The sequence below is a fragment of the Glycine soja genome, chromosome 6, assembly GCF_004193775.1.
Source record: "Glycine soja cultivar W05 chromosome 6, ASM419377v2, whole genome shotgun sequence".
Lineage (NCBI taxonomy): Eukaryota > Viridiplantae > Streptophyta > Magnoliopsida > Fabales > Fabaceae > Glycine > Glycine soja.
This window is the reverse complement of record NC_041007.1, coordinates 11,083,548-11,090,780: the sequence shown is the minus strand read 5'-3', so window position 1 is coordinate 11,090,780 and position 7,233 is coordinate 11,083,548. Positions and strand designations below refer to the sequence as shown.

At 30.3% G+C, this 7,233-nt stretch overlaps 1 long non-coding RNA gene across 1 annotated transcript; it reads right to left on the bottom strand.

The window, feature by feature from the left end:
- Positions 1-4,405: 4,405 nt before the first annotated feature.
- On the bottom strand, positions 4,406-5,953 carry LOC114415602. Its single transcript, XR_003667384.1, has 2 exons — positions 5,342-5,953; positions 4,406-5,203 (listed from the first exon to the last, which is right to left on the bottom strand). It is a non-coding gene; the product is annotated as an uncharacterized LOC114415602 (long non-coding RNA).
- Between the last annotated feature and the right edge of the window lie 1,280 nt (positions 5,954-7,233).

Below are 7,233 nucleotides of genomic sequence, written 5' to 3'. Positions count from 1 at the left end.
GTGGATCACGCTCTATTTTTTTTTTATGTTTTTTTTTCGGACTATGTATTATATATGTGAGGTTACATATGTATATACATATATCGATGTATGTATGTGTCTATTTTTCCATCAATAATTTTTGTTGGTTGATGTATGTGTTTGTTGGAATTCCCAGATTGATTGTACGTAATAGCTAGCCCCACCAAATGTTTTACTAGGATAAGTGGCTGTGACCGGAGATGATGGGGTTGCGATGGTGACGCTGGCGGCGGCGGAACTGGAGGAGGAGAGAGGGTGAGGTTAAGCATGGGAGATTGGAGAATGATGGTTTTTGGTGGAGAGGCATGTATATGATCGATGTATGTAGGGTGTTAATGTGGTGGAAATTAAGGGATGATGATGATATATGAGTTCTCTCTCTCTCTCTCTCTCTCTCTCTCTCTCTCTCTCTCTCTCTCTCTCTCTCTCTCTCTCTCTCCCCCCACTCTTCCCAACCTGGGGGAGAAGGAGAGCAACTACAAAAGATTTAGGTTTTGAAAGAGATCAAACTGGGCAGATAGAGAGAGAGCTAGCTAACTTTTTTTTCTTTTTCTTTTTTGGGTACGAGGAAGGGTGGCTTTGTGGTGTAATGTGAAGGATCCTTTAATTTCGGTCTCGTGTGGTTGGTTATCCCTTGCATATATGCACTGCCTTCTCTTTTTTTGGTTCCCACACGGCACAACGTTATGATTTATGAATACAATTTTTTATTTTTTATTTTATGTAAGAAACGTTTGGCACAGTCAACAATATTAATTTGGATGATGGAAAATTAGACAGATTGACTTGTTAGCACACATGACACATATTACATTTTGATTCTTTGGAAGAAAAGAAAAAGAAATGCATATATATGAATATTTTTTTTCTTATGGTTGTAGCTCATACAAGGAACGGTGTATTTCTAAATATATCGAGAAATATATATTTGCATATATGTTAATTGTTATATTTCATGCCACGTACAGTTTAAAAATAAAATAAAAATAATGAATGCAATATTCTAGGCAACGTCTTTTGAGTTTAAATTTCTTGTACTCAATATTACAATTTGGTTACAATTTTATAATGGTTGGTGCAACAAAAAAAATATATTGAAAAGGGTGGTTATGTTAATATTTACAAATGGCGTTTTTTCTAAAAGAAACCATTGGAGACAAGAAAGTGAACCAGAAATCTGTAAATATATTTGTAGGTGGCGCTTATAGAGTTTTGGTGTTTGTCTTGACAGTGAGTTTTCGGAACCTACTTCACTTAAACTAAAAAAAAAAAAAAGTGAATGAGAAATTACAAATTAAGTGGTTGAGGTTGGTTCTTGCTAGTAACAATTAAACATAACATATATAATCGGAGACAACAAAGTAAATACGGAACAACAAATAAAACCATCGGCACTTCCATCTTATCAAATTAAATAGAATATAAAACTTCCTATAAAATGAAATCCTCTTTATCAGATAGTCATCTAGCTCCTTTAAAATTTCAACAAACTTTATTTTGATGAATGCAGGTTCATACATGTTAATGTTGCTGCTAATAATATTGTTGTAGTTGGTTTGTCATAATTGTAGAATACTATTGACATATAGTCATATTTAATTTCGTTTCTAATTTTCTTTTTTCTTTTATTTTACACCCTTATTTAATGATTTCTTGTATTATATATATATATATATATATATATATATATATATATATATATATATATATATATATATTATGTTTGGCCAAAATATCTTAAACAAGTCTTATTTAATGAATTTTTTAATCTCTTAGCACTTGCTCTTGTAATAATTTCACTTGAAATTTTCAAATTAAGGATCCCTTGAGGCGATTTGGACGTGTTTGTTCCATCCCTTGATTCGCATCACATATGGTGAGGGTTGCATGATATCAAGTAGCTTTTACCTTCCATTTTTTTTCATTGTATTGATGCTTTGAAGGGAATTTAAGTTCTAACTATTTAGGCAAGATCGTTGTGGTTTAGTCTCAATTATATTATCTTTTGACAGGGTTGTAACGGGAGGGGCATTTTACATGTTGCCCGTGGTGTTGTCTTGGATGGATCACGTCTTTTTGACCTTTCAAAAAAATTTTGTTGACCTTTCAAAAAAATTATACTAACATCTTCGTAGATTTCATCAAATTCCTCAATAGCTCTCCCTTTTTTACTTGTATGCTAATCATCTTTTAATTGTTTGAAATACAATATATAAATAATATATATGTACAATAACATTTCTCTCTTATCTAAGAAACACATTACACCATACTACATCGATATAAAAGAGATCGAATTGCTATAAATGTTAAAAAAGCAGAAAGGTCATATGTAATTTTAAAAAACATATGGAAGTGTGAATATAATTTGCTCGTTTTTATATGGTGAGATCCATTAATTTTTTCTCTGACCATCCGGTCATTCCTAGAAAGCACTAGGTTATTTAAAAAATTAAAGAAAAAAAAAAGGCAAATACAACAAAATTAAACACAATGCCGGCAACCTTGTTTTAATCACCCTGGAACCAAATCCTCCTGCACTACGTACCAAAGGTAGACTCAGATTAATTATTAATAAGGTCTGCTTATTTTAGTGGGAAAAAAGTGGGGAAAGTGAAATTGGGATATGATTCTGCCAACAACTTAACAGGCAATAGACATAAAACCTACATTTCCAGTGATCACTTTCTGTTCCACCTACATATAAAAATTTTGTTCTTTTCCTTTTGTCCGTGTGTTGCGCACATGCATCCCACTAGTGAAATGAAAACATTGATTTCGATAATTAATGCTTGTAGTTTAGTCATCATATATAACAACATCAAGCATTGAATTTGTGGTCCAAGTCTTTCGATAATTAATCAAGAGATATTAATTGAAAATACACTTTGTCTAAATATATAAAATGTTTTGCAGAAATTGGAAATCAAGAATAAGTTTAATTAAGATGAAGCTGCTTTAATTTCTGAAAGCTCATGGCAACCAATTGGGTAAACAAATTAATATCCCTTTTTTGGACTAGTAACATGCATATGATCAGACATCAGACAGAGAAGTGTCTTTATACTGCAGATGAGAAAAAGATAAGAAGGGCTCAGAGACCTAGCTCGAATATTTGAGCTTCTTTTTATACATATGGCCGTGGGGCTTTGTCTCAATAACCAAATCAGACCCTTTATTCAGGTTTGTATTCAGTGTACCAGCAGCAGTAGCATATCTAATTTTGAGGAAGAGTTGAGACTACGTACCCAAAAAAAAGGCAACGAAAGGGAGACAGAACGGTGTGCAAAAAGGGATTGCCAGAAACCACAAGTTTTTTTTTTTTCTTTTTTCCATTACATCAATTAACAAAAGAACTAGTTAGAAGATGAAATCCCGTGTCTCGATGATCGATGGATAAATGTTACGTATTGTTGACATTATATGCATGGCTTAATTAAATAAATTGTTTTTATTGTACAGTACGCCTGGTGCAATTTAAGTAAATTTTGTTCCTAGAGTTTTTATAAACTCTATCTTTTACTATAAATCCTTATATATATGTTACATATTTAAATTGTATATAGATCTTGATCCATCAATATCAGGATTTATGCTAATTTTATGAAAATAAAGAATAATATCTTAATAAATAAGAAATTCAAGATCCAAATCCAAAAGATCGAATACACTCTACTAGTAAAATTAAAACTCAATTAATATAAAATCTATAAAGATCAATTAATATTAAAAGAAAAGACTAATAGAACCTAATCCATTACACTGTCATCGCCGGTCGATTACTTAACTGATTAGCAGAAAAATAACTTATTCGGATACACTAAGTGCCTAAATCTGCGCTGATAATACTTTCATTATTCTTTTGCTAACCTTTGCGTGCAGAATAGTTTCTTTGTTTTGTGAAATGACCAGACTTAATTAAAGTTACCTTCCGTGTTTTTCACTTTCTTCTATGTGAATGTTATAATATATACAGAGTTTATAATGTTAAAAAAATCTTCACTTGAAATCAATTATAAATAATTTTATAATTTTATATGTGACTTTTAAAATAATTATTACAAATATCAATAATTTTATCATAATAATATTACATATATAACTAAAGTATAAAAAAATACATTCTAATATTAATAAAATCGTATATGGTATATGTGTGTGTCCCTACAATATATATGGCATGATTACAAAATAACTAGGATATATCTATATTAATTGCTGAAATATAATTAATGTAAGACCTGATTAACCTAAATGCTTAACTTAAAATCAATTGTTATTAATTTAAACTCAATTAGAATTAATTTGACACGAGCCAAGGGAATATATTTGGTAGAAGATAAAATAAAGAAAAAAAGAGTTAAAGAGAGATTCAAAAGAAAGATTTTCAAAAGACAGCAGAAAGACGTCTCCTTTTATAAAGAAAGAAAAGATAGCAATAAAATAGAATCTATTCTACAGAATATTTTGTCACACTATATGCTTCAACTTACACTATCCTTCTCCATCAATGTCTTCCACTCAAAAGGAATTTAATGCTGAAAATAATTAAAAGAGAAATTAAAGGGACGAAAAAGAACAATAATTGAATAGTTGGTAAAGCTGAGGCGGTGGAGATCCACACGGCATGCAGCAGTTCTGGAACTTGAATCTATCCACACTTACATAGAAGAACACTTTGAAAATCAATAGATGATCATATAGTAATTGATTTGTATGTTATGGAGATTAATTTAAAGAAAAAAACCTCCATTTCGCTTGGTCATTTTTTTGGGTCTATGTATACATATATCAAGGAAAGAAGAACTATAATATAGGTGCATATGCTCAAACTATTCTATTTAGTTAAAAGTCTAACATGTTTGGCTATGAAAACCCTAAAACAGATCCTATAAATATAGACAGACACACATGAGATCTTCTTGATACTCATCATGAGAAATTCAGATCCAATGATTGAAAACAGGTAACAACAGAATGATATATAGGACACTGAAACTGAAAAACAACCATTACACAAGAAAGATCTAAAAATAAGTAAAACCAGAATTCAAAAGCAAATGATGATGGCTGCCTTTTTCTTGTTCTGTTGAAGACAAGAAGGGAACATGTGCAGTGTAGTCAAATCTTTTTATCATCATTACACGGATCCACCAGTGAATCTCAGTATCTCACCATGAATCTCCACAGGTAAAAAAAAAAGAAGAACACAATTAACGCGTAAGGGTAACAAATGAGTCTATCATAAATAAATAGCTTAAAATATTCACCCAAAAAAAAGGCTGAAAATTGAAAGAAAAGGAAAATAATTATAACTGACCTGGAAAGTGTTTTATATACATGAAACTGATCGATCGGTTGAAAGCTGAGAGAGAAGAGAAGAACACCGATTTGTATTGGTTTAGATGATGGAAGCTGTAATTGAAGGGAATGAAGCCTGGTCCGAGGAGACATAATATGCATATATTACAAATTATTATTACATCTGAATCTGATGAGTTTGTGAAGATACGAGTATGGTGAAGTGATATATCATCTCCTTGGACCACACTGCATTCCCCTCAAGACGTGAGCTTCCCGATCTTGTTGATTAGCTATATCTGGAACCTGATCTGAGTACCCTTTGGTACAAATAAGGTGTTTTAGGTTGTGTTTGGCTCGATCGTTGTGATCTCTCCAAGAAGGCATAACATCATGTTCCCTTAAGGAATGAAATGAAAAAATGGGTTTTGGGGGATATGAGGAAATGCAATGATGAAAACAATGATTTGGTTTTAATAGAAAGTTAAAGTAACGCGCAGAGAGAGAAAGAGAAGTGGGATGGGGTCTGGTGGTCATGGTCATTTCTGAAACACAGCTGTAGTTGTTGGGGTGAGGGTTTAAAGCTGACAATGAATGGAGTCGATTCTTTCTGGTTTGTACCATAATATTTGATGCTTCATCGTTAATCTAACTCGTTTTTTTTATACTGATTAACCTAACTCATTAATTTGACTCACTTATTAACTGTACGTGTGACTTTTATTATCTTGGTGGAAAATAATCATTTTACAAACCAAGATGGTTTATATATATAATGTTGAGGAAAAGAGAGCAACTAATATTTTTTTTTTTATAAATTATATGTATCATCTAATATGGAGACACTTTAATTTTGTTTAAGCCGAATACAATCATCATTATGAAAATCATCATATTATAAATCATAAAATTTTATCTCCAAATATCTAATATAATTTCATGTATAAGACTCAAATTTAAGATGTTAATCAATAGGTAGTTAATTTAGAATAACTCTTTCATGCGCTTAGTGGTAATCAATAAGTAATCTAACAAGAAAGAAAGATAAAAAAAAAATAGAAGAATAAAAAATAAGTTAAGTGAAGAATATATTTAAAAGTCAAAATTCTGATGTTTATGTCAGATGTTTTTTTATTCAAAAATAGAGTAATACAAAAATTGGTTCAAGCAATAATGTTTTAAAAAATTGAGTTAATAGAATTATAATTAATACCTTTTATACTATAGAAATTATTTTAGTTCTTATATCTGTAAAAAAAAATTATATGAATACAACTGATATACTAAGTTATCCATTAGGAGGTCCCACTTTCATACCATTTAATTCGATTAATTTTCAGGCTCAAAATATTCCTTGACAAGTTGACGACAACTTGAATTTACTTTTTTTTTTTACTTATATTACAATGAAAAGAAGTGACGTGTACAACATAGTGCTCTTAATTAAAATTGGCTTAAATACTCATTTTTGCCTCTAGATATCTAATTCGTTAACAAATATATTTATGAAAAATAAAAATATAAAAGTTAGTCTTCGATAGTGTAAAAAGTGTCATAAATATATCCGATCATTAATTTTCATCAGTCATTGTTAATAAAATAATCTATGTGGCACAGAGAGACGAATTTCTCAATGTAATGATGGTCAATGTGACTATCTCTAATTGTCAGCATATGAACATATTTATCCCTAAAAGATAAAAATACAAAATTTAATTCCTGAAAGAGTAAAAAGTGTGACAAATATATTCGCATATTAACTTGCGTCAGTTAACTTTAATAAAATAGTTAAGATTCGAAAAAGTGAAATATGAGATATATTTATCTTTTATTTGTCGCAGATTATGACTAATTATTATAATTTGAAAAAATTCGTAATGATTAATATGCTGTTACAATATTTATTTTGGT